Below are 26,394 nucleotides of genomic sequence, written 5' to 3' on the forward strand. Positions count from 1 at the left end.
CACCGAGTGCACACGGTAATTTTGTTAAATTTTTAAAGGATGTAGTAGAAGAATTAACAATAAAAGGAGATTATATGGTATTGAGAGATTTTAATACAGACTTTAGACTCGTTTTATACAAAGAAATTGCAAAATCTAATGTTGAGTTTAAGTATGAAACAATATGTTAATAAACTGACGAGAGTCATAAAGGGTTAAACAATTATAGATCTACTTTTTACTAATAATAAAATGCAATTACAAGTAATTCATGAACATAAAATAACAGATTATGCGTGGCTAAAAATCGTTTTATTTATATTCGAATAAAATTGAAAGTAAGTATAGAGAATTTAATGCCAGAGACTATAGTAAATTTAGTATAGATGAATTTATTAGTCTAGTGGAAAACAAAATAGGGCAAAGTCAAAATTTGGAAGTAAATAGGAGAGCGAAAAAATTTGTTAATAGCATAGTAGAGGCGTTCGACATTATAACACCTAAGAAAAAGTTTAGAATTCCAAAAGTTTGGGAAGAGAAATAATAGTTTTCAGATGATATAAAAGAGCAGCAAATAAAAAGAATGAAACGTATTAATAACATATTAATAACGTATAAGGCAGTACGATGATTTGGAACAGAACTGGTTGCAGTTTAGAAAGAAATGCAGTTCTGAAAGAAATGCAGTAGTTAAATTAATCAGAGAAAAGAAGAAGGAATACTATGAAAATATAATAGATAGTAATAAAGAAAACCCTACGAAAATGTGGAAAACCTTGAAAGAATTAATTAAAGGTAAATCAAGGAGTACAAAAGGAGTACAAAAGATATAGATAATATAGATTTTGAAATAGTAGATGGCATTAACGGATGTAATATAGCTGATAAATTTAACATATTTTACGTATAAAGTATTAGTAACATAGTAAAATCTATAAATATTGATAAGTCTATACGATAAGGGATACAGGTAGAACAATTATTTATATTATTGAAAATACAGGAATTATAGAAAACTTTGAGATGATTAATGTAGGGGATTTAGAGAAAATTGTTATGAGATTGCCAAAAAAGAAAAGGACTAAAGAAGGAATAACTAGCGCTATATTAAAGTCAACATTTAATGTAATAAAAGAAGAATTTGTTGAAGTAATAAATAATTCTTTGAGAGAAGGTTGCTGTCCAGAGAATTGAAAAATCAATGATAATACCGATTTCAAAAATAGAAAAAGCTAAAAAAGCAAATAAATAGATCTATTAACCTATGCTATCAATATATGAAAAAGTGTTAGAATTAGTGGTAAAGAAGCAAATTAAAATGTATCTGGAATCTAATAGTATTATAACAGAACATCAATCAGGTTTTAGAAAACAGTTTCGTGTGTGAAACAGCAATTCAAACTGTTGTTGAATGGAAATTAATAGTTAGCGAAGGAAAAATGGTTGGAGTAATATTTAAGGATCTTAAGAGAGCTTTTAAAACTATAGATAGAGAAAGATTAATAGAAAAATTATATCAATATAGAATTAGATGGATGGTTTTAGAATGGTTAAAATCATACTTAAATAATAGAACAATAGAATAAAAGAATAATAGAATAACAGTAGATTCGTTTCAACGATAAATAGTCTAAATTAATTGTCACTGAGTATGGAGTGCACAAGGATCTGTACTGGGACCCTTATTATTTATTGTATTAATGATATAATTAAAATTTTCCCTGAAGGATGTAGTATAAAAATATTTGCGAATGATATATTAATATATGTAGCTGGAAAGTAGTGAGTAGTCAAAAATGAATATGGTGTTCAATATAGTAGAAAAATGGATGAATATAAATAAGTTAAAAATGAATGCCGAAAAAACGAAATATATGATAGTTAGGAGTGTAAGAAAGGATCTGAAAAAAAATATTGTATTGAAATGCTTAGATGGGACTGAGATAGAGCGAGTATAGATAATGAAATACCTAGGAATAATTATTGATGATAAACTTCATTATTTTATTTATTTAAAGATCATAGTGACTATATATATTAAAAAAGATAGGAAAAAAGACGAGTTTTTTTAAATAGAATAGGAAATTGTATATCGGCATATACTAGATATATAAAGCAATCATAGCACCTCACTTCAAAAATTGTGCGACGTTGTTAATGGATATAAGAGACACAGCTGGATAAATTGCAAGTAGCATAAAATCGGACAATGAAAGTTATATTACAATGTGATAGATATACCAAAGTGGAACATATGCTGCAAGCGTTGCAGTTCATGTCTGTAAGACAGAGGCTATATTATAACATGTTTATTTATTTTTAAGATTTTTAAGATTGTAAGGAATTTGCTGACAGAGCAGCTAAGAAATAGACTAGAAATAGTAGGAAATGTAAGTGAAAGACAAACGCAACAGGCCGGAGTATTGCGATACAATTTCGCAGAACAAGTAGTGCGCAAAAGAGTATGTTTTATGAAGAAGTAAAATTATATAAAGTTTTTTAGACGAAATGAAACATTGTGAAAGGATCAAACCGTTAAGCGAATGTTAAAGGATTATATTTTATTTAATGTTATTTAATGTAATGTAATCTAAAATTGTATATTGCAAACATCTGAGAAAGCTAATAAAGATCAATCAATCAATCAATCAATCAATCAATCAATCAATCAATCAATCAATCAATCAATCAATCAATCAATCAATCTCTCTCTCTCTCTCTCTCTCTCTCTCTCTCTCTCTCTCTCCTCCTCCTTCTCCTCCTCCTCCTCCTCCCTCCTTCTCCCTTACCCCAATAATTTTATAAATTGATATATTTTATAAATTTTAAAATAAAATAAAATAAATGTGATACGTGCAAAAGTAAAAACAGATGTTATTAGTTTGTACTTATTATAAAGTTAAATATCAGAAATAACATTAATATATAATACTCATTATCTTTCATATGCCTTAATAATTATATTATCGTTTTTAATCGTTTTGCAAAGTACATGTGGATTCCGTGGGTTCCGCTCTCCCTACAGGGGAGCTTCACTTCCGGCCGATATAACCTAGCCCAACTCGTGTCTGGGAAGTGTGGGATATACTTGACTTCGCACAGAAAGTTGCAAACTTATGCAAAGCTATATAAACTATGTGAAGCGAGATGTATTTCATACATCAAATAGTTGGGTTAAGTTAGTCTTTTTTGAAGGCTCCACCCCTCCCCCGTTTATTTAAAGAGTAAATGTAAACAAACAAATGTAAACACTCTTTCCATATAAATTTGCAATGTTGAAAAACAAGTTGGATTAGGTTATATCTTCCGAAAGTGGAGCTCCCTCTCGTAGAGAGAACGGATCCCACGATATCTACACATGTACTTTGCAAGACGAAGCAAAATTACATACAAATATATATTCCATTAAATATATTTCTTCTTAAATATATATGATGTCGTAAAATTATGTTCTATTCGTAAAACTGTTCTCATTAATAACCATTTAATAAATAACAAGCGGCTCAAACCTTCTGAAAGTTATTCAAAAAAATGATCTTGGTAAATGAAAACAAAAAAATATAAACATACAGGGGGTAAAAAGTATTCATACACTAGGAATTTTCACAAAAAATGATTTATTTCTGTGTAACAATAAATAATAAACAAATAATTATTTGTTTATATTATAAATTCTTCTTTTCTTAATAACATTTCAAAAAAAATTCATAAATTATAACATATTATATTTCAAAACAATAAAATAACAAAATATAGCGATTTTCGAAAGTACAAAAAGTATTCGTACACTCTAATTGTTGAATAATAGAAACAAAATTAATACTTTGTCGGGTATCCCTTAGAGTCGATCACTGCAGTCTTCTTGGCATCGAATTAACAAGATTTTTTGTAATGGCAGGTGAAATTTCACCCCATTCTTGTTATAAAATTTTAATAAACTCTGCACGATTCAATGCTTGTCTTTTTCTCACTGCATTTTCAAGAATACTCCACAAATGTTCAATGGGAAATGTTCAAGTCCGGTGATTGTGGAGAAGTATGTAATTGTTGAGGTACATTATATAACAGCCAATTTTTGATATTATAGGCTGTATGCTTCGGGTCGTTGTCCTGTTAAAAGATGAATTTATTTTCGAGTCCAAGTTTTTCCGCACTGACGGCTAGATTATTTTTCAAAATGTCAATATACATTTTGTGATTCATTGTACCTTCAATAAAATGTAATTTTCCAACCTCTCCAGTACTCATACAGCCCCACACCATTACTGAACCACCGTCGTGTTTCACAGTAAGTAACAAATTATTATATATTATCCGCATTTAATTCACAATTTTTTTTGTGCGTCTTCAATTCGAACCAAGAATATTAAATTTATTCTCATCTGAAAATATGACTTTATTCCAAAAATCACTATCCTTATTGACATATTTTTTCGAATTGAGTCGTTTTTTCCGGTTAATCATTTTTTCCAATTAATCTCGTTGACCCAAAATTTCTTTCTTATTACTCAACCGTGATAACCGTTCTTGAGCAACATATGCTGAACAGTACTTGATTGAAACATGTATACTTTGTTTTTTCATTATAGTCACAATCGTCGCAGCCGAAATTATGAGATCTTTTTTGATAAGACGCACGATAAATCTTTCATCGGTCTTTGAAAGAATGTGTGGTCGACCACTTCTGGGCGCATTTTTTACGGTTTTCTGTGTACAAAATCAATCAATAATAAATTGAATCGTTGAACGGGCTCGACCAACAATCTTCGAAATTTGCGCAAGACTTTTACATTGATTGTGCAGCCTAATAATAATTTTTCTTTCTTTCTTGCTTCCTTTTCGATCCATTTTTACAAAACAGAAAACAATGACTAAATGAAACTATGAAATTTTACATCAATACATAAGGCTGAGGTCAATCAAAACAAAGTAAACAAACATACAAACTATGTTCCCTACCTAAGATCAGTCATTAGTTGCTTTCCATTTTCACACAAGTGATACTGAGTCTAAAATTATGTGAGTATGTTATACTCAGATAATGACGTCATCGTTAACTTGCATAAATGTTTGATATGATTTAAGGTTCCAACAGGACACAAGTTCTTAATCTCACTTTTAATTGTGAGATCATAAAACTCAGTAAAGCACACGCTCTCAAACTTGTGCAGATTTTACGTAAAAACTCAGTTGAATCTCACTTAGCAAAATAAAAAGGAACGTGCATTCAACTGAGTTATGACGTCACAAGTGAGAATTAACTGAGTTTCAGTGTAAATGGAAAGCAACTATTGATATCATAGTACGAATACTTTTTGTACGAATACTTCAAAAATCGTTATATTTTGTTATTTTATTGTTTTGAAATATAAAATGTTATAATTTATGAGTTTTTTTAATGTTATTAAGAAAAGAAGAATTTATAATATAAACAAATAATTATTTGTCTATTATTTATTGTTACACAGAAAAATAATCCATTTTTTGTAAAAATTCCTAGTATACGAATACTTTTTATACCTACTGCATTTAGGATATAAGGAAAAAGATAATACAAGTAAGTATAAAATTTCAAAATTGCATATCTCAGAAACGAAGAGGGACCGCCATAAAATTCCAATGATGTGTTACTTAGGAATGAACTCTCTACAATATATGAAAAATAAAAAATTTTCGAGCTGTGTAACCTAAAGTAAATTTTTACCAATTTTCTATCATTTCAATAAGAGAGAGATTCACCCCAATCAGGACAAAATTTTTAACTTTTCGTTCTAGAGAAATAGTTACATGATCATTGTCCAAAACTCAAAAATATTTCAAAATTTGTAAAACTATTTAAAACTTGTAAAAAAAAGTCCTGAAATTTTCTGATCTTCAGATATTCTTGTATGAAATTCTAGATAAAGAGAATATATTTTAAAGACTTCTCTCTAATGTAACTTTTCAAAATAAATTTTTTCATTTTCTTTTTTAACATTTTTCACTCATACAGGAAAAACACAGAAACATTTACGGTTCAAATGCTAGATTTACAAATGTATTGAGAAAGTTAAATAATTTTCGCAAGATAAACATGTCACTTGCATAACATTTTCATTTTTTAATCATTAAAAATTACAATAAAGAATATGTACTGCATATTGAATATTTTGTTGAGACATTGAACAAATAAAAAAAAATAGATAAAATATTTATTTATTTTGATTTATCGGAGCGAATTGCAGATTGCTTGAAATATAAAAATAAAATTATTAAAGAGAGAATTTTTTAGAAAATTCTTTGAATCCTCACAAAATTCCATAAGAATTCCAATTTTTCATGTTTCTCATGTTTTAGAGATTAAACATCCTGATTTTCCATATGAATTGCTTTTTATAATTCTTCGTACAGAATTATAATAAAGCAAAGATTATATTTGTAAAAAACTTGCATATCATATTGTGCTCCGAAACTACCGTTATTAACCTTAATAATCTCGTTGGCTGCTCTTTATGATCAATTAATTATGGTCTAATTGTCGCTAAAGGGCTGACACTGTGATAATAAACCAGCTGTAATATTGTCTTGCTTAAGTAGTAGCCGTTACAATAATAGTACGATACAGTGCGTTAATGTGATATATTGTGTGAAACACAAATTTTTATATGAAAAAATACAAAAATCGTCAATTATCATCGTACAAAAAAGTTTCATATTTATCTATGATCATTAAAAGCAATAATTATTAAAAAGAGATGCTTTTATTTTTTCAATAAACATAATAATATATTTCATTCTTGCCATCTCTATGTGTATGTGTATATATAAAGTTGATATTGTTTAGATGCTTTTAAAAAATGATGAATCATAAAAAAATTACTTCAAGACAAATTAAATCGCCCTGAAAAATTTACGTATTATACCCTAAATAATTTTATGTATTATCTTAATTTTTTCTGCGAAACTTTTCTATAATTCTATTTTATTATTCTGGAAAATTTATAGGTCTATAGATTTATAGTACTAAAAATTCCTGTTGTTGATATATGTATATATATTATATGTTTAATGACAAATAAATATTATTATAAAAATACCGAGATAATTCATATAGTATTCAAAGCCTTATTATGAAATAGTTCTTATATTCTATAATTCTATAATTTTTTTGATTGTATTATAAGTTCTAATAATAAGAAATATTGAAAAACACTTTTGAACAATTTACATTATCTGAAAATACTTTACGAATATCACAAGATAAAATACCAATTTTCAAGAGAATTTATTCTAATATTCAATTCTCATATTTACTTTTACATTTAAAAAAAATTCCTAATAACAAAACTAATTTCTAATATAAGAAAACTATTAAAAAACATTTGTAAACATATTTATATTATATTTATATTTATATATTATTTGAAGAAATACTATATTGATTTTTTTTACCAAAATTTTTTTTAGAATTTATATAAAACTATAAAGTAAATACTTGAATATTAGATAAATTCTTTGAAAATCGATGTTTTATTTTGTGAATGTTTCTGGAAATATTTTCAGATGATAGAAATTGCTAAAAAATTTTTTAACGTTTCTTACTTTATATATATATATATATATATATATATATATATATGTATGTATGTATATATATATATATATATATGTATATATAACATGTATAAATACATGTATAAATAAATTATATATATATATATACATATATATATATATATATATATATATATATATATAACATGTATGAATACATGTATAAATAAATTATATATATATATATATATATATATACATATATATGTATATATATGTATATATGTATATATATGTATATATGTATATATATGTATATATATATATATGTAATATAAAGACTCAAAAGCATGTAAGCTTAAAAACAAAGTAACATACAAAGTAAAGTTACAATTAAATTCATAACAAAACATAAAATATACGAGAGAAAAATAAATGCAAAAATTATCAATACTTTGCAAATAAAATAACAAGCATTAAAAAATTCAATTTTAAATATAGAAATAAAGAAATATAATACAAGACAAGAAGTGTGTGAAGGTTATTATTTAAAAACTTTTAAAAAATTAAGAATTTTAGTTTTACTTTCAATGTTTTTATAATTATTGAGAAATTAACTAATAGTTCTAATATCAAATTAAAAAAATTATTTTAAATCTCATCTTACCCTGCGAAAATTTCTTTATCATTATTCGTTAGATTTCATGAGATTTATGGTTCTATATAAATTCTAAGAAAAAATCTGAGTAAAAAAAATCAATGTGATGTTTCTTCAAATAATATATAAATATATAAATATTTTTATATAATATATAAAATAATATATAAAAATATTTTTTAATAGTTTTCTTAAATTATTAGAAATTTTGTTAAAATGCAAAAGTAAATACGAATAAGAATTGAATATTAGAATAAATTTTCTCGAAAATTGATGTTTTATTTTGTGATATCCGTAAATATTTTTAGATAATATAAATTGTTAAAAAGTTTTTTAATATTTCTTATTATTAGCATGTAACACATCCATAATGTAACACATCATAATGTAACGCAAATAATTACAGAATTATATAAGAATTTTATAATGACTTTTATAAAATTCTTATATAGTGTATATATTTTTATAATGAAAAACGTGTGTGTGTGTGTGTGTGTGTGTGTGTGTGTGTGTGTGTGTGTGTGTGTGTGTGTGTATAATTTCATTTTCTTTATAAATTCACTTTTTTGTATTAAATTTTTTGATATAAAAAAATGAAACGATAACGATGATGATAATGTCTAACAATGATAATGATAGTAAGGAAAAAAAGAAAAAAGCGACGAAAGGACAAAAACAAAGATGGAGATGACAAGAGGTATGTTCGTCGGGTGACTTCGTCAAGTATCGTTCGTACTCGAGCAGTGCTAAGAATACCGCGGCTAGCCATATTTGGCAATGAGATCGCGATACAGTGCGTATTCCGCACGTTAACATGAACGTTGAAAGAATTAATCTTTTCTTTTTTGAAAAAAGGAGGATCTCATAAGCATTTTAAAGTTAAGGAAAACTCCAATTATATTAAAGAAAAAGAAAATTAAATGTTCTAAGATAAGAAAATTTGCATAAAGGACAGTGTATATGTGTTTATATTATAATATCATTAAGCAATATACTTTATTTAGCGCAAAATAATTTCGACTTTTCATTTTTGAAATTGTAAACACATTTTATAGATAAGAAAAACAAATTTCATGACACAAAACGATTCATTAAATTGTAATAGACTAATCTTTTAATTGGATCATTCTTTTCTATTATTATAGACGATTTATAGTCCAAAAAGAATCATCTAAGGACGCCGCGCCTACCTTTTAGATTCTAGGTCAGATTAGAAGGAAGGGTGTGGTGAAAGTTCAAATACTCGTTGGAAAATGATTTATCGAAGTAGCTAATATTCTAAGTTATTTTAATAATTTCAATAATAGTATTATTTCAATAATTTAATCAATTCATCAGATTTTCAAATGCATCATTTGCGAATAAATTTCTCATTCTATTACAAATAACATATACAAATTACTTTTAATGTTACTTAAATAAAAAATATTAATTATGATTATTATTCTAATGAATTAAAGTACTGTTTTAAACAAGAGGCTGCTGATAATCACTTTTGATGCTGCTGTGATTAAAATCGTATTGAAACAGAAAATACGACTTTAATCACAGCGGCATCAAAATTGATTATCAAAATAAAGTTCAAATAGGAAATACATTAATGAGAGTTAAGCGCAATAATTAAGGACAAATTAATTATTTTTTTAAATTCTTCTTAATTGCCACACATTTCTATTTACTTTTTATATCAACTTCATAAATTAAGACAAAAGAAAATTAATATTACAGCGAAAAATTAAAAAATTATAAATGCTAATTTAAATACATAAAAGAACTAAAAACAAATATTTTGCGTTTTAACTTTCAATGATTTAAAAAAAAATTGTTTTCAAGCTTTATATATAATAAGTCTCCTATCGGTTTTAATGGTTAAAAAATAAGTAATCCGAAATAGTCTAAAATTAATTTAGAAAGAGTCTAGAAACACAATTAATTTGCTACAAAAATAACATCGTAAACGCAAGAAAAAAAATTATTTTATATAAACGGCAACTCAAATAAAATTAAATTGATGAAATTATTTCGATGTTCATATTAATATGCAGTCAAAAAAACTGCGTTGAAGTTCGACGCGAATCACAAAAAATATAATAAATTAATAGTGTATTATAATTTAAAGCATAATAATGTTCAAGCGAAAGAAGGAATACAAAGTTGCAAAAATAATACAAAAATTGATCGCAAACGTTTCGATCCTCTCTGAATCATTTTCAATACTGTTGAAAGAAACACAATAATTTAAAAAATTCTCATTACAAAGAAACGCAGACGCAATGTCAAATTCGGAGTCGTCAAAAAGTTGCTAACGTATAAGTAATTACAGTCGAATCGAAATAAAAATCAAAATTTACAATCGAATTAAGATATACATAATAAATAAATGATTCGCAAATATAAAATTGAGACAGGCTGTGGTGATGCCTGTGGTGAGTGTACATTTTTGCGACTTTGTATTCCTTCTTTCGCTTGAACAATTATGCTTTAAATTCGCTTAATTATTATGCTTTAAATTGTAATACACTATTAATTTATTATTTTTTTTGTGATTCGCGTCGCGACTATCAACGCCGGTGGTTTTCTTGCTTTGTTTTCATTAATTCTTTGATTTTTATCTTTGTAAATCACTTTCAATTAAATAATTTTTCTTTTAATATACAATTGTACAGCGATATTATGTTAAACGTCCAATAGCATAACTCGCAGCTTGTATGTATGTATTTAAAAAATTTCATTTGATTTGATTTATATATATATTTTTTCTCAAAATAAATTAAAAGCAAAGTAGACTTATAGAAATTAGACTAATTATTCCATTCATTCATAATTATGTATACGTTCACACACACACATACACATGTGAGATAGTGAACAAATATATAAGAGATATTATTAATAAATATTAACTGTAAAGGGGAAATTTGCTTTGAATATTCGCTTTTTCTTTTAACTTCAAAGAGACAAAATACAATATTCTCTTTGTTATTTCCTTTTTTACTTCTCATTTTCTCTTTTTCTCTCTTGCACACAACTGTAACAATTAATTATTTTTAAAAATGTTGAAGACGCATTTTTAAAAAAGCTAATCAATTTTACTCAATTTTGCTTAGACATCTATTTTACTTGGGCAAAATATAAAATATTGGTTGTATATCGTATAGTCATATGGTTGTCTAGTTAATATATTATAATTATATAGAGATAATTTAATTGATAATAACGTAATATTTTAATTTAAAAAAATTTAATATTTTAATAACTTGCAGTTTAAAGCAAAATGTTGTGGGGATTTAATCAAATCATCACATTCGATATAAAAAGTCATTTTTCTTGTGTGTGTGTGTGTCCTATTTTAAATAAAGTTATCGATTTCTGATAATTGAGTAAAGTTAATTTAGAAACAGTAATGACGTGATGTACCTGGATAATGTATGTTTAACTCAATTATATTTTGAAAAAATTTCTTTCTAGATGCAAATATTTATATTTTAGACGCAACTTGAAAATTATTTTCGATTAATAAAAATAAAACAGATGTTTTACAAGAAAATTAACAAACTTAAAAATGTATTCTAAAGATAGAATAAAGATTCAATAAGAAAAATCATACGTAATAAATCCACTCAAATTTGTTATTGAGTTAGAAATTTATTATTGTATATGTAGAAATAAAATTATGATGAATGTTATTTTACTGTTACTTTTGTTATCGATTTTTTTCGATATCCGTCGATTTTTCGATTGTTCATTAATAAAATAAAATTATTTTTACAAATACTATTCAAAATATTTATTCTATATCTGAAAACACACTATTATTCTTGTCAGATTTCGTCAATAACATACTGTTTTATTACAAATCTTGTCTCTTGTCTCGCCTTTACAAATAATATTTAGTGATAAACTTTTAATAGCATACAATTTAAAAATTAATAAAAATAACAAAAAATTGTTACATAAAATAATATTTACATAATAATGATTTGTTAATGTTATTGATTTTTAAAATTTTATTTTTTGTTTCACTTATTTTGATATGTTGTATACAAAAATGTTTTATAAAATACAGTAGTTCATAAAAATTTTATAAATTACAAATTTTTTAGTAGTAAATATCTCAGTAGATCATAAAATTTTACGCATTAATGTCACCACATATTAAAATAAAATTTCAAATGTTTTAATAAATAATCATTCCATAAAAATATTAAGCTCGAATTATTAAATTTTTTTTTAATAATTCTTTTTTAATAATTCTAGCTTAATATTTTTATATATAGAATGATTATTTTTACATTAAAAAATATTAAAATAGAATTATCAAAAAATCAACAGTTTATATTATATTTTATATAATTTATTTTGTAGAATCAATTCATAATTTTATTTTCAAATCAAATATAACAAATTTTATTATAGCAAATTCTCCATAGAATAATTAATAGAATCAATTCATGAATTCATTTTTATTGGAATACGATATTGCACTTGCAAAATTTAATTGCATATTTTTTAAGTATAATTATCTCTTTATATAATTATTAATTCAGAATTAATTCAGTTCTGATTCTTTTTGTAAAAATCTTGGTTAATAAATATATATATATATATATATATATATATATATATATATATATAATCATATAAGTACTTCACAAAATTATCATATATTTTATATCACAATATCACAATATCACAAGATATCTAAATAAATTATAAAATATTTCATGAAAACTATTTTTTTTATTCTATTTTAACACTTGATGTTAATAAGGAAAATTGATTTATATAAAAAAATATATGATTTTACTTTTTCTTACATAAGAAAAATAGAAAAGAAAAATGTTAACTTATTGTTAAAAAAACATGTTATTAAAGTTTTGTTATATGCATTATATTTTTCCCTGAAATTATGAAACTTTGTTAAAAACATTTTTAGGCAATTGAACGCTTAATAAAGATAATAAATCATAAGGTTAAATATCTTTCGTTCTGTATAATAATAAACTTTTAATTTAGAGAAATCAAATTCTTATATTATATGAAATCTTTTTTTGCTGAAAAATATTATAATATACTATAATGTACTATAAAAATATATTTGTAATATATTAAAAAATATATATCCTTCTCTTATATACAATTTCATTTTTTAATTTTTTTCAGATAAGTCTTTCACATCAGTCTAATGAATTAATTTAATTTTAAAATATTTAAAATTAATTTAATTTTAAATATTAATTATTTTAAAATTTGTCAAAATAATATTATGTGATTTTCTTTTTTTCTCTTTTTTTCTCTTCGTCTGTTTTTCTGGCTTAAAACATTACAAGTTCGTTTAAAATAAATACAATCAATTTAATTTATTGTTATATTATTAAATAGTTTTCTGTTTTTCATTAAATTATTCTTACAATCTTTTTATTGCAAGTCGTAACATTTAACATATAATTTGTATGTTTATGATGTATATGTTTTATTCTCTAGTTTCGTATAATCATATCTATTAAATATGCCAGATCCTAATTTACTTTGAGATAGCAATATGAAATAGCACTCTTTCTTTCTCTTTCTGCTTTTTCTTCCTTTTTTTTTTTAATTTTTTTCTTTCTCTCTCTTTTTCCATAAACACATATATCTACATACATACATACATGCATATATACATACATACATACATACATACATACATACATACATACATACATACATACGTACGTACGTACGTACATACATACATACACACACACACACACACACACACACACACACACACACACACACACACACACACACACACACACATACATACATACATACATACATACATATATACGTACGTACGTACATACATACATACATATATGCATACATATATATGTATATATGATTTATTTATCTATTTATCTGCCTTTTTGTTATGTATTGTAATACACATAATGTAATACACTTTTGCGATTAGATTAAGGAATAAGGTTTAACCACTAACAATAAGTATAAATGTGTACATGTTTATAATCAATTTCTGATGTTCTAGAAAAAATAATGTAAAAATTGCAAAAAATATAGTAAAGATGTTATAAAAATGTTAATAAAATCAAAATGTTAATATAACCATCAACAAAGACAAAGCAATACAATTCGGCAAAAATAAGATAATAAATATAGTTATTAATCATAATTTTGAAGTATTAATTATAAAATCCCTTGATATTTTTGTAAAATTTTCTTATAATCTTAGGATGAGATTTAAATTATACAATAAATTATACAATTATATTTTATTCTTAACATGATTTCAAATCTTTTTAATTTATAATCTTAAAAAATGGAAAAAAGAATTTAGTTAACAGAAATTATTATTAACAGTAAGTGAGAAAATAGTATTCGTCCCAATACTATTTTCAACTGTAATTTTTATAGGAAAAATATAAAATTTTAATACAAAATAAAATTGAGATCAGAGTAGCGTATTTTTTTGTTACATAAATAAAAAAATAATTTTTATATAAATTTATGTTTTAAACTATTGATTTTAAATATATGTATATCATATTTCAGGAAAAATAATAGAAATTACAAATAGTTGACGTAAGCTGATTGCATACGTTTGAGGAATAGAGAGAGAGAGAGAGAGAGAGAGAGAGAGAGAGAGAGAGAGAGAGAGAGAGAAGGAGTGAGAATGTGAGAGAGAGGGAGAGAGAGAGGGAGAGAGACGAAGCCGATCGATACATCTAAGAACTAGCGCTTAAAATATGTGTGTGTGTGTGTGTATGTGTGTGTGGAATAAGATAATAAAATACAATTCAATAGAATCATACCATATAACGTGACAGTTTGATGCGAAGAGAAATAAAATCATTTTTTATCTGCAAAAATCACATTTTCTCAGCACTAATGAAAACAAGTAAAAAAGAAGAAAACATAAAAAAGTACACACTAATCACTTAAAAATAAACTCCTCAATTAATTTGTACATAAGATATGTTATGCTCAATCTAAAAAGAAAATATACTACAAATATGTAATCACACTACCTAAATGCAATATACGACCAACATGACCATATCCGCTACTGCTCGTCTTAACTGCGCTAAGTTATAATCACTCACATTCACCGTTTGACATTCAACGCACTGCACTCATTACACCAAACCGCACTGGACTGATCAAAAGCACGGTAGTAAACTTTATTATAAGTGACGACTTCTCTGATATTATGCCGTTCTTGTTAGATCACATGTGCTAGTAAATTACTAGAAATACACTCAACAGCAGGCAGTATTTCTAGTAATTTACTATAATTTGCTTACGATACCACAAAAAAAATCTCAGCGTATTGCGGGACTTAGGGTTTTGGGTCTACGATATATGGGACTCGATCTGAAGGCCGCTTCGACCAAACTCCGATTAAATGTCGACCGGAGTTACGGAACAAACATAGTGTTCTTCTCAAAGACGTTTTTCCACGCATGCGCATTGAACGCAGCTTTAATAAAGTATTAAATTTATGTTTTACGAGAAAAAAGATGCTGTTAGACCTTTTCTGCTCGGATATTTTTAAAAATAATCTAAAATGTTTTACACATTAAGTATAAAAAAAATATTCATTAATTAAAAACATTTTTAGCCCATTTTATTTATAAACTAATTAATAATTTATTTGTAAAAATAAATGAAATTTTTATATTATCCGAAGCATACATATACAAATATAATTATAGAATAATAATTTTTATATAAAATATTAGTATAAAAAGTAAGCAGAAAGAAAAGTATCAAAAAATCTTATCTTTTCTTAATTTAATTTTTTCACTCTAAAATCTGCCAATTTAGAGTATTTTAAACTTTAGAGTATTTTTCTTTTCTATTCGTCACATGTATATTATAAATATTTATAAATATTTTGAGATATGTACATTATAGGTATTTTGATGAAAATAGGCAATCTCTCGTAAACATATAGAGCAGATAAAATTAAACTCATAAGTGTTTATAAAATTTTCCTCTAGAACGTATATTTCTATCGAAATATTTGTTTTTAGGGTGCCGTCACATGCGGCGTAACTTGCGTAAGCGTAACTTGCGCCGACCAATCACATCGTTTCATTTAAGTATCAGCTTCCGTCTAGTTGTCTTACGTTCTTTATGCTATTGTCGTTATGCCAAATCCAATTTTTGGCGGAAGAAACGCTGATGTATTAGTAAGCGTGTGTATTAGTAAGCGCCCAGGAAGCATACAGTCGTTTTATATACGTTTCTTAAATGTATCCAATATTTTTTAACTGTAAAGAATTAATTAAAAAACGTTTCTATAGAAATGCTTTTAAAACCATAGTTAAGGAAACGTATATTTTACGTTTCCATAGACAAAATAGAAACTAATTTTTATTAATTTCAAATTTCAGATATTAAATCGATTTTATAAGTCGGACATGTCCAGCGAATAAACGAAAATGATCTTTTCATTATATATTAAAGATGTAAAATAAATCATCATCTATTTAACATTCATGTTCTAATATGCATGTAAATATAAATAAAATGTTTAATTTTATACAAGATAGGTAAATTAATATTATTGATTAAAACAGTCAATATTATTAATTCTTTCAGTAAAATATTATCAATTTACAGTGCTATAATAACTTATAACTGCTGTATCAGTAACTCTGTTTACTGTTTTCAGTAATAATATACTGATTCATTTTAAAGAGTATGTATGAATGCATTATTTTAATTCCATAAAAAACAAACGTTTGACGAATAAAAGGAAAAAACGTATTTTAAACGTATTTTAAACATTTTTGAAACGTTTTTTTTTTTAACAGAAAAGAAATGTATCCCTTAACGTTCTTCAAGTGGACATTTTAATCAATCAAAAACGTTTTCAAAAGTCGGTTATAAAACGTTTCGAAGAAACATTTGTGAAACGAATATGTGCTACCTGGGCGTGTCGTTCAGTATTATTCAAGACGGATAGTGTAGGTTGAAAAGGCATTGTCAAAAAGTTTTAATAAAGTATGAATAACGATCAAATCTTCTTCCACTTTTTATTAATACTAAGTTAGGATCCATTATATATTAAATACTTTTCTGTGGGTTAAAACCTCTAAATTACTTTCTAAATATGTAAATATTAATATTCAAATTTTAACTTTAAATTTTAATTTTATCTAAATTATTATAACATAATTAGCATTAATAATAGATTTAATTAATATTTTTTTGAATAGTAAGCCTACTGGTATCATCGATCATCCTTAACGTGCCCTCAAGAACATATGTACTGTTTTAAAGTTAAAAAGATTGAAGTAAATATATACTTCAATCTTTTTAACTTTATAAATATTACATACATTCCGCTTTACACATACTTGTATGCAGAGTATCGGTTCCTCATGATGCGTACTTTTCGAGACGCGTAGGTTATGAAGACCAATCGCAAATCTTCTTAGCATTTTCATTAAAGTATACAACGGAAAATCTAATCTACAATTGGTTGCATTTGTTACGCATTCCGCACAATACGCCCCATGTGAATGCCGACTTTCAAAATGATATAATTTCACAGTATAAGTAAATACAGTAGGGACACTTCTTTGTTCTCTAAAGAACTCTCGCAATTTTGAGTGCGCATGCGTCAATTGTACAATTTTCAATATGGCTACGTATGTATCACATGCTATCTGTACACGTTATGCTGTGATATTAAAATATTAAGTAATAAAGATAAAATTTAAATTTTGTGTTAACCACAGAAAAAATAAAAATGTCTAAAGGTAATTGATATTTAAATATGTATAATATGCATCTTGTGCTTTTGCGATTTATTTAACCTCTTAAATATATGTATTAACATTACTTAAAAAGCTATAATCTCGTTCTAAACAAATTTTAATGCGATTAACAATTGCATTCTGTTTATTCACTTATACAATAACTTTGGATTTTATGAGAGAGAATTCTAATTTACGCGCTAAGTTACAATTTCCAATATGGCGATGGGTCATGTGACTTGGCATAAGCACCATTCAACCTCAAAGTGTCGACACCGAAGTGACACATTACTGTGTCTATATACTTATACTGTGATAACTTCAATTAAAAAGTACTAGAATACGCAAGTTACGCCGCATGTTCCGACCCTTAAAGTGAAATTTGAAGTAATTTTTTTAACTTTTTTATATTATTTTTATATATCACTCTGTAAATATTAATAATTTGTAATAATTACTTTTATGTTAAGTTAATGATTTTTAAGTTAATGATTTTTAAAATATAACATAAAATATAACGAATATCCGAAGGACATCCATAAGATGATCATTAAGTATATTGAGGATATCCACAAATGATTCGTTTTACGTTCTTCGGATATTCAGTGGACGTCCGTGGTATATCTGTTTATGAAATTGAGGGACATGCTTTAATCCCTAAATGATAGAATATTTCAAAAAATTATTCTATCATTTCATATAAAAGTTTTATTTATAATTTATATTTGCATATTGTACTTTACATTTTAAATAGGTAATGAACGGATTATTTTCGTTTATTTGTCGAACATTTACTTGTCCGATTTACAAAATCAATTTAATATCTGAAACTCCTGCATTGAGATCAGAAATTAAATTGAATAGTATATTTTTAATCTTATTTGTTACTGTTTGCAAACTTTATATAATTCTCATAACTAAAATTTAAATACGAAAAAGATAACGCATCGCACGTCGCATAGCAGTAAACGAACTAATACATCCTTGCGTGCTCGCGCAAAATTTTGTCCAAGATCGGACATTTTGTGGACGTCCAAATATTGGCTGTTAATGAATATCTCGAATCGGATGCACGATGAATGATCATTTCATGTCCATGGATGTAAAGACGTAAAATAGATATAAAATGAATGTCGATAAAATATCCTGTTGTCTGGGTGTCTTAGATGAATTCCATTTTCGGGTTAAGCGTTTTTCTTTTCGCCACCTAGCGGCGAGGCGTGAAGCTCTTGGAAGTATATGAATATTTCTATTTATCCATTAGATATCTTTAGTAACTACTTGGTGAATATACACTCACACACAAAAAACAGCCAGAATAATAAACGTCGACTTAAAAAGACGACTTCAAGTTGACTAAAAAATGTCGGCCATTAGTCAGCAAATAGTCATTCATACTGTAACGCATATATAATTTTTTAAATTTCTTCTTAAATAATCCTGAAAACATATCCAAACAGCACACGAACGTCTTTTGGATCTCTTAAGGATGTCCTGCACGGATATAGGAGATACCTTGAGAATATCTGTTTGTAATCCTCGTACATTCTGAGGATATTCTGAGAAATAGTAAATGAACGCCTCACATAAAGCCTAGATATATCCTCAGGAGATTATATTTCAAAGTCCTAAAGATATTTGTTGAATATCCATAGAAGATCTTATAACTCTTGAAACGTCTACAATACATTCTAAATCGGTCAAGATATATCGTTGAAGTGCTTTATATGCTATTTTCAGGATTAATTTAGATTATATCCAGTATATTTTTTCGCATATTTTATATCGCGTTGCTTGATTTAGCAGTTTGTATACCGAATATATGTTTTTATATGCAACGCATATATAATTTTTTAAATTTCTTCTTAAATAATTGTGAAAACATATGCTATAATACATATGGATATAATCTAAATTAATCCTTTAAGTAGCATATATATAGTACACCGAAAAAATTATATTTTCAACTTGAGAATATGCCACTTATCTTTAGAACATATTCCACTAAAATAGGCGTCAAGAGAATCCTCTTAAATTAAGAGGAAAATCTTCTAAAGAAATATTCTTATTAAATACTCTTGTTATAATAGATATTCTTTACATACAGAGAAAAATGTTTTTTTGAATTTAATAAATTTTGCTGAAGTCAAATAAATTTAATTATTGACAAGAAATCCAGATGATTAAATAAATTATTTTAAATTCAGTTTAAAATTAAACTGATAACTAGTGATGTCAGAAAGAGGATGCAGCTCAAATACACACAATCAGAGAACTTGTGTCTGAGCAGCGTCCTCTTTTCCGCACTACTGCTAAGAGAAAAAATATACTATAGATCTTACGTTAATAGTAACAAGTCCTTTATATACATTTTATGATATATATAAATATTGAATACCAGAAAAGATAAGAATGGTAGCGGCAAATGAAGAAACATGTGCATTGTATTGCATGCATGTCGCACACGCGAAAAGCGAGTTGCGGCGCAGAAATCGCAAATTAAAAATATATTCTTATTCATTAAGAATATATTCTTATTCATTAAAAATATTTATTAAAAAGACTTATAAAGTATACATTTCAAGAATACAATTTTTTTGGTATATCAATCACATATTTTTTGAACTAATTTAGGATGTAATGAGGAACATGTTGAGGTAGTTTTTTGCGCTTCATAAGAATGATAGGTGGCGTGCGTGCGCACTAGTATTTATATATATATATATATATATATATATATATATATATATATATACAGGGTGACCCATTTTAACTTAGGCAGTCAAATAACTCGAAAAATAAGCACACTACGAAAAAATGGTTAGAATCAAAATTTCGTCATTTCGAGGGGGACGTACAATGACGTTAAAATCAGTCCCCTCACCCCTCCCCCTGGGCGGTGAGGGGGGGCAAGTTTGAAATCTTAAATGGAACCCCCTATTTTTCATTGCATATTCTTGTAGCTTATCTCGAGAGCTTTCCAAAACACTATAATTAAGTACCTTTTTATTAAGTACTTTTTGAGTTATAAGACTTGAAATAATTTCTTAATTTTACATAAACCATAAAATATCTAGTAAACCATTCATTTTTCGATTATCTTACCTTCATACTTTTATGTACAAAATAATGAGAGGAATCAATTGGTGTAAAGAAAACACATAGTTGTTTCTAAGAAAAAATATGTAATTTGCAGTTAACAATTCCATATTTTTTCTTAAAAACAACTGTATGTTTTCTTTACACCAATTGATTCCTCTCATTATTTTGTACATAAAGGTATGAAGGTAAGATAATCGAAAAATGAATGGTTTACTAGATATTTTATGGTTTATGTAAAATTAAGAAATTATTTTAAGCCTTATAACTCAAACAGTACTTAATAAAAAGGTACTTAATTATAGTGTTTTGGAAAGCTCTCGAGATAAGCTACAAGAATATGCAATGAAAAATAGGGGGTTCCATTTAAGATTTCAAACTTGCCCCCCCTCACCGCCCAGGGGGAGGGGTGGGGGGCTGATTTTAACGTCATTGTACGTCCCCTTCGAAATGACGAAATTTTGATTCTAACCATTTTTTCGTAGTGTGCTTATTTTTCGAGTTATTTGGCTGCCTAAGTTAAAATGGGTCACCCTGTATATATATATATCGTCAGTCAAGTAGAGTAGAGGCTGTAATTTTTTATTTTCTATTGTACGCACTGAATGTAAAAGTTTCTTTTCAAGTTATATTTTTGTAAGAACGTAAAATATATATAAGTATTGTTCGTACTAAAAGTATCTCTCTTAATTACTCGATCCTAAGCCTGCCTTAACAGAACACAAAAGGATATCCTTAAAATATCTCTTACAGTTCCGCAACGCTCCCTTAAGAGATTCAGGAAATATCCTGAACTGTTTGGCTTTATACCATATTCTGAATAAATCCTGTGTATATCCCAAGGATATTTAGGATATATTCAGAATCATTCTGAGGATATCTTGTGCTGTTTGGAAACGTTCCTGCATGGAAATTGTATCAGAAATTAAATTAAAAGAATATATTTTTAATCTTGTTCGTTCGCCTTTGCAAACTTTATATAATAATTGCTTTGCATTGCTCCATCGTTATAATTAATAATTATTACATTTTTGAATCGAAAATTAACAAATAAATCATTTCACAAGTGACGACATCGCTATCTATCGGCCATCTAACGGAATTATATATTTTAATAGTTTTCGGCAATTATATCCAATATAAAACGATTGCTCCTTAATTGCTCCATCGTTATAATTAATAATTATTGCATATTTTTATCGAAAATTAACAAATAATTCATTTCACAAGTGAAGACGTCGCCACTATCGTCTACATCGGAACTACATGGCTCGGCAGTCAATGGTGCGAATATTCAAATATAATATATTAACTCTATTGTTTAAAACTATATCGCAAAAAATTTCATCAATATTTCCTATTGATTTTTTGATAAAATAATTGCCCCTCGCTTGCTTTATCAAAGTATTCCATTGTTCCATTGTTGCTCCATTGTTGTCCGCGCTAGGTGTGTTCGGCGTGTATACATGTGTATGTGTGCGTATGTTTTTAAATTTAGCGCGGTATCTCCCGACTGCTCTTGTAAAATATAGAATTAATAATAATTACAATGTAACAAAGTAATTTGTTAGTATTATTTAATTCTAAGATTTTAAGCCTTTATAAATCATATTATGCTAAATATGTGAAAAGAGTCAATTCAAATAAAAATAAATTGAAATAATAATAATTACTTTTAATATATATGTATAATTTTTTAAATGTAGTATTTAATAATAATTTGAAATTAATTGTATTAATATTTACAAATAGGTATTATTTCAAACTTTTCTAAGCTTATCTTTTTATTATTAAATATTAAATATTTGGGAAATATTTTTTATTACTTAATATTTTTGTTTTATTTTATTTATTTTTTATTTCTTATTTTTTATTTATTTAATTATTTTTTATTTTAGATTTTTATTTGTTATTTTTCATTAAACTTTTTTCTTTTTACTTTTTATTTTATTATTTATTATTTTATTATTTATGTTCTTTTTTATTATTTTATATTTACTTTTTTTATCTTAACAACTATATTAATTTAACTATATTAATTTTTAGTTTCTAGTTTATTTTTAGTTCAGAAACGTACACGCAGTTTATCAATGTTTTTTTATTAGCGTAGTGTAGTACAAAAAGTTGCTGTTCTGCCCTTCCTGCAAATCTCACTTATAAGACAAAGCTAATTTTGTAATCAGCAGTCATACTTAATAAAAACCTAATAAAAGGAATCAAGCCAGAGTAGTATTTGTACCTCGTTATAGGTTTTATTGTGCACTACTGCGGTCCAAAAGCTCAATATTTAATATATATAGCATATTTCTGCAGTATGCATTATTTCAATATTGTAGTATTGTTTGGAACTTTTCTGTGCTATGGAAATCAGTAAAAAATACTTTGACGCATATAATAAATAGAACTATTTTCATTTTTATTCGTCTTCAATTTCAAATAATCTGTTTAATATATTTTGAATTCCAACAAAGAATTCAAAATATTAACAAATGATTGGAAATTAAGTCAGTTTATTAGAAATTTTTTAAACACATAAAAAAATATATAAAAAGATATATTTCGGATCTTAGTACTCGTTCTTTCCCAGATAGCACTAAACATTTCTATGAACGTCCTATGAATATTCTTTAAGAATGTTTCGAATATTCTATAAGACATTCTTATATATTTATAGTATGTTTACAGTATATTCGAATGGCACTACTTTAAATGTTTTTCGAATGTGACTAGAATAATCTATCGAATATTCTATGTAACATTTTATGTATATTCATAGAATATTCCATATATGTCCTAATAGAATGTTCTATAAATGTGCGTAATATATTACACAGAATATTCTATACTCATTCTATAGCCCAGATTCTGAGTTCTCTTTTATTGATAAAAGTGCTTCTAAAAGTGGCTTATAGTCAATGAAAAGTCTTATAAGCCACTTTTAGAAGCACTTTTATCGATAAAAGAGGATTCAGAATATGGATTTATGTATTTACATTAAAATAAAATAAAGTCTCTTCATAAACATAAATTATTATTTTCAAAAATAGCTAAATTTCACCTTTTTACAAAAAAAAACAAAAAATTAAGTAGAAAATAATATAAGTTGAAAATGTTAAAGTATTAATTTTTTCTATTAACGGATATTATCTGTTTTTTAATCTTAACACTTCCACATTATCAATTTCTTTTGTATTTTAAGTAATTTTTGTTCTTATAAAAAAGAATTTAACTGTCCTTTTGAAAATAAACAATTTCATGTTTTTTAGAACTGATTATTTGATTATATATGTTACAGAAGTTTACATTACGTAATTAATAAATACATAAAGTAATTTTAAGTTCATTTTTTTATTTTAAAAAATAATTTTTAAAAGTTTTTACACATATTTTTATGAAACAACATATACACATATTTATTAATATTTATATAAATATCATGTAAATATAAAATATATTATATTTATAATGGAAATAATACTTTTGAATTTAATACTAAAATTCATAAAATCAAAATTTTTTAACAAAACAGAATTACCGAAGATTACCGAAGATTATGTCTAAGTGTCTAATATTTAAGTATACATATGAATCTTAAACTTGACTTTAAAAAAAACAATTCATAAAAATAATTATACATTCCAACAAAAGAGAAAACTAGAAAAAAATGATTATTGTTTATTTCTAAAAACTTGAAGTGTTTTAGAAATAAACAATAATTATTTTTAAAAATGTCAAATAAATGATTTTTTATCTTTTGTACTTAACATTGCACTTAAGTTGCACTTAAAATAAAATTATCTTTTACTTGCGAATATGCATTCAAAATAAAATTGCACTTAAGTTGCACTTAAAATAAAATTATCTTTTACTTGGGAATATGCATTCAAAATAAAATTTTTTTGTACTTGTAAATCTTACGAATTTTTTTCTTTTGTTGACTGTTTCTGTCGTTCGATAGATTTTACAAACCAATATTTTATTACAGCCTCTATCATCGCTTCTGAGCAGCCATGCGTTTTTTGTACAGCAGATAATATTGCTGAGCAAATTCGAAGATTAGAAAAGTTACGTTTTCCTTTAAAACCTATCCAACTATAAGTCTTAGACAAATCATTAGATAGTATTCTTGTTAACACGCGTTTCACCATCTGTTTGTAGGATGTTCCTCCGAATATGACCGCTTAAAGGCTTGTTCGTAGTGCGTAATATTATTAGAATATAGCTTGAACACTGTAAGAAAGAGAATTTTACATGAAAAATAAGAAAATAAATATATACAATATACCCAGCAAACAAGTAAGTTATATAATTGTTATTCGGTGTTTGCTGAGTATGCATTTTGTGTGATTTTCTTCAAGCATAACCTTAAATGTACTGAAATATATTTATCTTGAACTGTTAAAAGAATGTAAAAAAAATTACTAAAAATATATGGAAAAATATTCTTAAGTTTTATTTAATTTTTGATAAAATAAAATTAATAAAAGAAAAAAGATAATTACCTCTAGTTAAAACGCTATCATTTCATGTAAAGTACATGGCAAACATGGTCAAACACTTAACGACGCACATGACGACAAAAGACGAAACCGCTCACGAATATGGCCGCTTAAAGGCTTGTTCGTAGTGCGTATGGTCTTAAGGGTTCTTTTACACTTAATTTAATTCGAATTTCATCTATACTGCACATGCGCAATAAAATGTGCAATGAATAAATTCAACCAATATTCTAAGAATATTCTTCTCTATTAGAAATATATTATTTACGATTTTAACATTCTACGTATATTCATATAATATTCAATTCGAATATTCTAAAATTAAGAACATTTGTACTTTATAAGAATATTCATAGAATATTGTGTGCTATCTGGGTTGTAGGTTATATGCATTTTGTAGGTTATATGCATTGATGAAAAATTGAATGCATTAACCTAACCTATACAGAAAATAATTGATATTAAACCCACATAGAAATTAGCATCCAGTGGATGTCCATTAAACTTCCATAGTTCCATAGAACATCTATCTCCATGGTGGAAGTCAGATAGACGTCTATTAGAGCTCTATTAAACCGCCATAACTCTTTGTGATGTTTACATCCACGATGGAAATCAGATAGACGTCCATCAAACATCTATCTTACTTCCATAATAAATATCCTCCACAAATCTCTTATAGACCATTACACAATTATTATAGACGTATAACAGATTTACACATAAATAAATAATATTTAAGTAGATAATTAATATTATCAGAATTAATATTTAAGTTTTATTATTAATGAAAATTTTTAAAAATTATAAATAAAAATAAAAAATTTTCAGCTAATTTTTAAAGTACATT

At 25.7% G+C, this 26,394-nt stretch overlaps 1 protein-coding gene across 10 annotated transcripts in view; it reads right to left on the reverse strand.

The window, feature by feature from the left end:
- LOC105251161 overlaps positions 1 to 17,733 on the reverse strand; it is a 175,130-nt gene extending 157,397 nt beyond the window's left edge. For 6 of the 10 annotated variants that reach the window (XM_025414986.1, XM_025414985.1, XM_025414995.1 and 3 more), the window contains exon 1: positions 15,205 to 15,606. The gene's annotated coding sequence lies outside the window, so the exon portion shown is untranslated. Of the gene's footprint in view, positions 1 to 14,988; positions 15,037 to 15,204; positions 15,607 to 17,544 lie in introns of those variants that run through there. The other 4 variants (XM_025414988.1, XM_025414989.1, XM_025414987.1 and 1 more) reach the window with 4 other exon arrangements.
- Between the last annotated feature and the right edge of the window lie 8,661 nt (positions 17,734 to 26,394).

This window comes from Camponotus floridanus, unplaced genomic scaffold (assembly GCF_003227725.1).
Source record: "Camponotus floridanus strain SB8 unplaced genomic scaffold, Cflo_v7.5 scaffold93, whole genome shotgun sequence".
NCBI classification, from domain to species: domain Eukaryota; kingdom Metazoa; phylum Arthropoda; class Insecta; order Hymenoptera; family Formicidae; genus Camponotus; species Camponotus floridanus.